This window comes from Ascaphus truei, chromosome 3 (genome assembly GCF_040206685.1).
Source record: "Ascaphus truei isolate aAscTru1 chromosome 3, aAscTru1.hap1, whole genome shotgun sequence".
NCBI classification, from domain to species: Eukaryota; Metazoa; Chordata; class Amphibia; order Anura; family Ascaphidae; genus Ascaphus; species Ascaphus truei.
Window position 1 is genome coordinate 438,080,687 of NC_134485.1, and position 6,985 is coordinate 438,087,671.

The window sequence follows — 6,985 nt, forward strand, 5'->3', positions numbered from 1 at the left end:
CCACGTCGCTCCCACACATTCCCTCATCCCATCCTCCCCATCCCGTGTCTCCCCACTGCTGGATGAAGTCTCCCCAGTGATCTCCCAGGTGCTGCGGTTACAGCCTCACTTCTCCACGTTGCTCCCACACATTCCGTCATCCCATCCTCTCCAGCCCTTGTCTCCCCACTGCTGGATGAAGTCTCCCCAGTGATCCCCCAGGTCCTGCGGTTACAGCCTCTCTTCTCCACGTTGCTCCCACACATTCCCTCATCCCATCCTCTCCAGCCCGTGTCTCCCCGCTGCTGGATGAAGTCTCCCCAGTGATCTCCCAGGTCCTGCGGTTACAGCCTCTTCTCCACGTCGCTCCCACACATTCCCTCATCCCATGCTCTCCAGCCCGTGACTCCCCACTGCTGGATGAAGTCTCCCCAGTGATCCCCCAGGTCCTGCGGTTACAGCCTCTCTTCTCCACGTCGCTCCCACACATTCCCTCATCCCATCCTCCCCAGCCCGTGTCTCCCCACTGCTGGATGAAGTCTCCCCAGTGATCTCCCAGGTCCTGCGGTTACAGCCTCTCTTCTCCACGTCGCTCCCACACATTCACTCATCCCATCCTCCCCAGCCCATGTCTCCCCACTGCTGGATGAAGTCTCCCCAGTGATCTCCCAGGCCCTGCGGTTACAGCCTCTTCTCCATGTTGCTCTCACACATTCCCTCATCCCATCCTCCCCAGCCCGTGTCTCCCCACTGCTGGATACAGACTCCCCAGTGATCTCCCAGGTCCTGCGGCTACAGCCTCTTCTCCACGTCGCTCCCACACATTCCCTCATCCCATCCTCCCCAGCCCGTGTCTCCCCACTGCTGAATGAAGCCTCCCCAGTGATCTCCCAGGTCCTGCGGTTACAGCCTCTCTTCTCCATGTCGCTTCCACACATTCCCTCATCCCATCCTCTCCAGCCCGTGTCTCCCCACTGCTGGATGAAGTCTCCCCAGTAATCTCCCAGGTCCTGCGGTTACAGCCTCTCTTCTCCATGTCGCTTCCACACATCCTCCCCAGCCCGTGTCTCCCCACTGCTGGATGAAGCCTCCCCAGTGATCCCCCAGGCCCTGCGGTTACAGCCTCTCTTCTCCACGTCACTCCCACACATTCCCTCATCCCATCCTCCCGAGCCCGTGTCTCCCCACTGCTGGATGGAGCCTCCCCAGTGATCCCCCAGGTCCTGCGGTTACAGCCTCTCTTCTCCACGCCGCTCCCACACATTCCCTCATCCCATCCTCTCCAGCCCGTGTCTCCCCACTGCTGGATGAAGTCTCCCCATTGATCTCCCAGGTCCAGCGGTTACAGCCTCTTCTCAACGTCGCTCCCACACATTCCCTCATCCCATCCTCTCCAGCCCATGTTTCCCCACTGTTGGATGAAGCCTCCCCAGCAATCTCGCAGGCCCTGCGGTTACAGCCTCTTCTCCACGTCGCTCCCACACATTCTCTCATTCCATCATTCCCACGCTCACACCCTCTCCTTCCGTCATTCCCATGCTCACACCCTCTCCCCATCATACACTCTCCTTCCATCAATCCCACGCTCACACCCTCTCCCCATCATACACTCTCCTTCCATCATTCCCACGCTCACACCCTCTCCTTCCGTCATTCCCATGCTCACACCCTCTCCCCATCATACTCTCCTTCCGTCATTCCCACGCTCAGACCCTCTCCCATCATACACTCTCCTTCCATCATTCCCACGCTCACACCCTCTCCAATCATACGCTCTCCATCCATCATTCCCACACTCACATTCTCTCCCATCATAAACTCTCCTTCCATCATTCCCACGCTCACACCCTCTCCCCATCATACTCTCCTTCCATCATTCCCACGCTCACACCCTCTCCCATCATACACTCTCTCCTTCCATAATTCCCACGCTCACACCCTCTCCCATCATACACTCTCCTTCCATCATTCCCACGCTCACACCCTCTCCCATCATACACTCTCTCCTTCCATCATTCCCACGCTCACACCCTCTCCCCATCATACTCTCCTTCCATCATTCCCACGCTCACACCCTCTCCCCATCATATACTCTCCTTCCATCATTCACACGCTCACACCCTCTCCCATCATACACACTCCTTCCATCATTCCCACGCTCACACCCTCTCCCCATCATACACTCTCCTTCCATCATTCCCATGCTCACACCCTCTCCCATCATACTCTCCTTCCATCATTCCCATGCTCACACCCTCTCCCATCATACACTCTCCTTCCATCATTCCCACGCTCATACCCTCTCCCATCATACACTCTCCTTCCATCATTCCCACGCTCATACCCTCTCCCATCATACACTCTCCTTCCATCATTCCCACGCTCACACCCTCTCCCCATCATATACTCTCCTTCCATCATTCCCACGCTCATACCCTCTCCCTATCATACACTCTCCTTCCATCATTCCCACGCTCACACCCTCTCCCATCATACACTTTCCTTCCATCATTCCCACGCTCACACCCTCTCCCCATCATACACTCTCTCCTTCCATCATTCCCACGCTCACACCCTCTCCCATCATACACTCTGATACACTCTCCTTCCATCATTTTCACGCTCACACCCTCTCCCATCATACACTCTCCTTCCCTCATTCACACGCTCAGACCCTCTCCCCATCATACACTCTCCTTCCATCATTCCCACACTCACACCTTCTCCCCATCACACTCTCCTTCCATCATTCCCACGCTCACACCCTCTCCCCATCATACACTCTCCTTCCATCATTCACACGCTCACACCCTCTCCTTCCGTCATTCTCATGCTCAGACCCTCTCCCCATCATACACTCTCCTTCCATCATTCCCACGCTCACACCCTCTCCTCATCAAACTCTCTCCTTCCATCATTCCCACGTTCACACCCTCTCCCCATCATACACTCTCCTTCCATCATTCACACGCTCAGACCCTCTCCCCATCATACACTCTCCTTCCATCATTCCCACGCTCACACCCTCTCCCCATCATACACTCTCCTTCCATCATTCCCACGCTCACACCCTCTCCCATCATACACTCTCCTTCCATCATTCCCACGCTCACACCCTCTCCTTCCATCATTCCCACACTCACACCCTCTCCCCATCATACTCTCCTTCCATCATTCCCACGCTCACACCCTCTCCCCATCATACACTCTCCTTCCATCATTCCCACGCTCACACCCTCTCCCCATCATACACTCTCCTTCCATCATTCCCACGCTCACACCCTCTCCCCATCATACACTCTCCTTCCATCATTCACACGCTCAGACCCTCTCCCCATCATACACACTCCTTCCATCATTCTCACGCTCACACCCTCTCCCCATCAAACACTCTCCTTCCATCATTCCCACGCTCACACCCTCTCCCATCATACACTCTCCTTCCATCATTCACACGCTCACACCCTCTCCTTCCGTCATTCTCATGCTCACACCCTCTCCCCATCATACACTCTCCTTCCATCATTCCCACGCTCACACCCTCTCCTCATCAAACTCTCTCCTTCCATCATTCCCACGCTCACACCCTCTCCCATCATATACTCTCCTTCCATCATTCACACGCTCACACCCTCTCCTTCCGTCATTCTCATGCTCACACCCTCTCCCCATCATACACTCTCCTTCCATCATTCCCACGCTCACACCCTCTCCTCATCAAACTCTCTCCTTCCATCATTCCCACGCTCACACCCTCTCCCATCATATACTCTCCTTCCATCATTCACACGCTCAGACCCTCTCCCCATCATACACTCTCCTTCCATCATTCCCACACTCACACCCTCTCCCCATCACACTCTCCTTCCATCATTCCCACGCTCACACCCTCTCCCCATCATACACTCTCCTTCCATCATTCCCACGCTCACACCCTCTCCCCATCATACACTCTCCTTCCATCATTCACACGCTCAGACCCTCTCCCCATCATACACTCTCCTTCCATCATTCCCACGCTCACACCCTCTCCCCATCATACACTCTCCTTCCATCATTCCCACGCTCACACCCTCTCCCATCATACACTCTCCTTCCATCATTCCCACGCTCACACCCTCTCCTTCCATCATTCCCACACTCACACCCTCTCCCCATCATACACTCTCCTTCCATCATTCACACGCTCAGACCCTCTCCCCATCATACACTCTCCTTCCATCATTCCCACGCTCACACCCTCTCCCATCATACACTCTCCTTCCATCATTCACACGCTCACACCCTCTCCTTCCGTCATTCTCATGCTCACACCCTCTCCCCATCATACACTCTCCTTCCATCATTCCCACGCTCACACCCTCTCCTCATCAAACTCTCTCCTTCCATCATTCCCACGCTCACACCCTCTCCCATCATATACTCTCCTTCCATCATTCACACGCTCAGACCCTCTCCCCATCATACACTCTCCTTCCATCATTCCCACACTCACACCCTCTCCCCATCACACTCTCCTTCCATCATTCCCACGCTCACACCCTCTCCCCATCACACTCTCCTTCCATCATTCCCATGGTCACACCCTCTCCCATCATACACTCTCCTTCCATCATTCCCACGCTCACACCCTCTCCCATCATACTCTCCTTCCATCATTCCCACGCTCACACCCTCTCCCATCATACACTCTCCTTCCATCATTCCCACGCTCACACCCTCTCCCATCATACTCTCCTTCCATCATTCCCACGCTCACACCCTCTCCCATCATACACTCTCCTTCCATCATTCCCACGCTCACACCCTCTCCCATCATACTCTCCTTCCATCATTCCCACGCTCACACCCTCTCCTTCCATCATTCCCATGCTCACACCCTCTCCCCATCACACTCTCCTTCCATCATTCCCACACTCAAACCATCTCCCCATCACACTCTCCTGCCATCATACACACTCCTTCCATCATTCCCACACTCACACCCTCTCCCCATCACACTCTCCTTCCATCATTCCCATGGTCACACCCTCTCCCATCATACACTCTCCTTCCATCATTCCCACGCTCACACCCTCTCCCATCATACACTCTCCTTCCATCATTCCCACGCTCACACCCTCTCCCCATCATACACTCTCCTTCCATCATTCACACGCTCAGACCCTCTCCCCATCATACACTCTCCTTCCATCATTCCCACGCTCACACCCTCTCCCCATCATACACTCTCCTTCCATCATTCCCACGCTCACACCCTCTCCCATCATACACTCTCCTTCCATCATTCCCACGCTCACACCCTCTCCTTCCATCATTCCCACACTCACACCCTCTCCCCATCATACACTCTCCTTCCATCATTCACACGCTCAGACCCTCTCCCCATCATACACTCTCCTTCCATCATTCCCACGCTCACACCCTCTCCCATCATACACTCTCCTTCCATCATTCACACGCTCACACCCTCTCCTTCCGTCATTCTCATGCTCACACCCTCTCCCCATCATACACTCTCCTTCCATCATTCCCACGCTCACACCCTCTCCTCATCAAACTCTCTCCTTCCATCATTCCCACGCTCACACCCTCTCCCATCATATACTCTCCTTCCATCATTCACACGCTCAGACCCTCTCCCCATCATACACTCTCCTTCCATCATTCCCACACTCACACCCTCTCCCCATCACACTCTCCTTCCATCATTCCCACGCTCACACCCTCTCCCCATCACACTCTCCTTCCATCATTCCCATGGTCACACCCTCTCCCATCATACACTCTCCTTCCATCATTCCCACGCTCACACCCTCTCCCATCATACTCGCCTTCCATCATTCCCACGCTCACACCCTCTCCCATCATACACTCTCCTTCCATCATTCCCACGCTCACACCCTCTCCCATCATACTCTCCTTCCATCATTCCCACGCTCACACCCTCTCCCATCATACTCTCCTTCCATCATTCCCACGCTCACACCCTCTCCTTCCATCATTCCCACACTCACACCCTCTCCCCATCACACTCTCCTTCCATCATTCCCACACTCAAACCATCTCCCCATCACACTCTCCTTCCATCATTCCCACGCTCACACCCTCTCCCATCATACACTCTCCTTCCATCATTCCCACGCTCACACCCTCTCCCATCATACTCTCCTTCCATCATTCCCACGCTCACACCCTCTCCCATCATACACTCTCCTTCCATCATTCCCACGCTCACACCCTCTCCCATCATACTCTCCTTCCATCATTCCCACGCTCACACCCTCTCCTTCCATCATTCCCACACTCACACCCTCTCCCCATCACACTCTCCTTCCATCATTCCCACACTCACACCCTCTCCCCATCACACTCTCCTTCCATCATTCCCACACTCAAACCATCTCCCCATCACACTCTCCTGCCATCATACACACTCCTTCCATCATTCCCACACTCACACCCTCTCCCCATCACACTCTCCTTCCATCATTCCCATGGTCACACCCTCTCCCATCATACACTCTCCTTCCATCATTCCCACGCTCACACCCTCTCCCATCATACTCTCCTTCCATCATTCCCACGCTCACACCCTCTCCCCATCATACACTCTCCTTCCATCATTCCCACGCTCACACCCTCTCCCATCATACACCCTCCTTCCATCATTCTCACGCTCACACACTTTTCTTCCTGCACGTACCATCCTCTGTCATTTGCACTCCCCCACTCTCTCCTCGTCAATCGCACACCCCAATGTCTCCGAGTCATTCGCGAGCCCTCTTTTCACCATTCAAGCTCTCTACCCATGATTCCCACACACAAACTTTCCATCAGACACACACACTCCCTCACACCCTCCTTCATTTTCACACACACACACACACTCCTTCATACACACACCATCATTCACACTAACACACTCCTTCATTCACACAGACACGCACACTCCTTCATTCACACACACTCTCTCCATCATACACAGTATCATTCACACTCTTTC

The 6,985-nt window shown here is 54.3% G+C and overlaps 1 protein-coding gene across 1 annotated transcript in view; it reads right to left on the reverse strand.

Moving 5' to 3' along the window:
• SLC22A15 (solute carrier family 22 member 15) overlaps positions 1-6,985 on the reverse strand; it is a 121,686-nt gene that overhangs the window by 52,012 nt on the left and 62,689 nt on the right. The window lies entirely within an intron of this gene.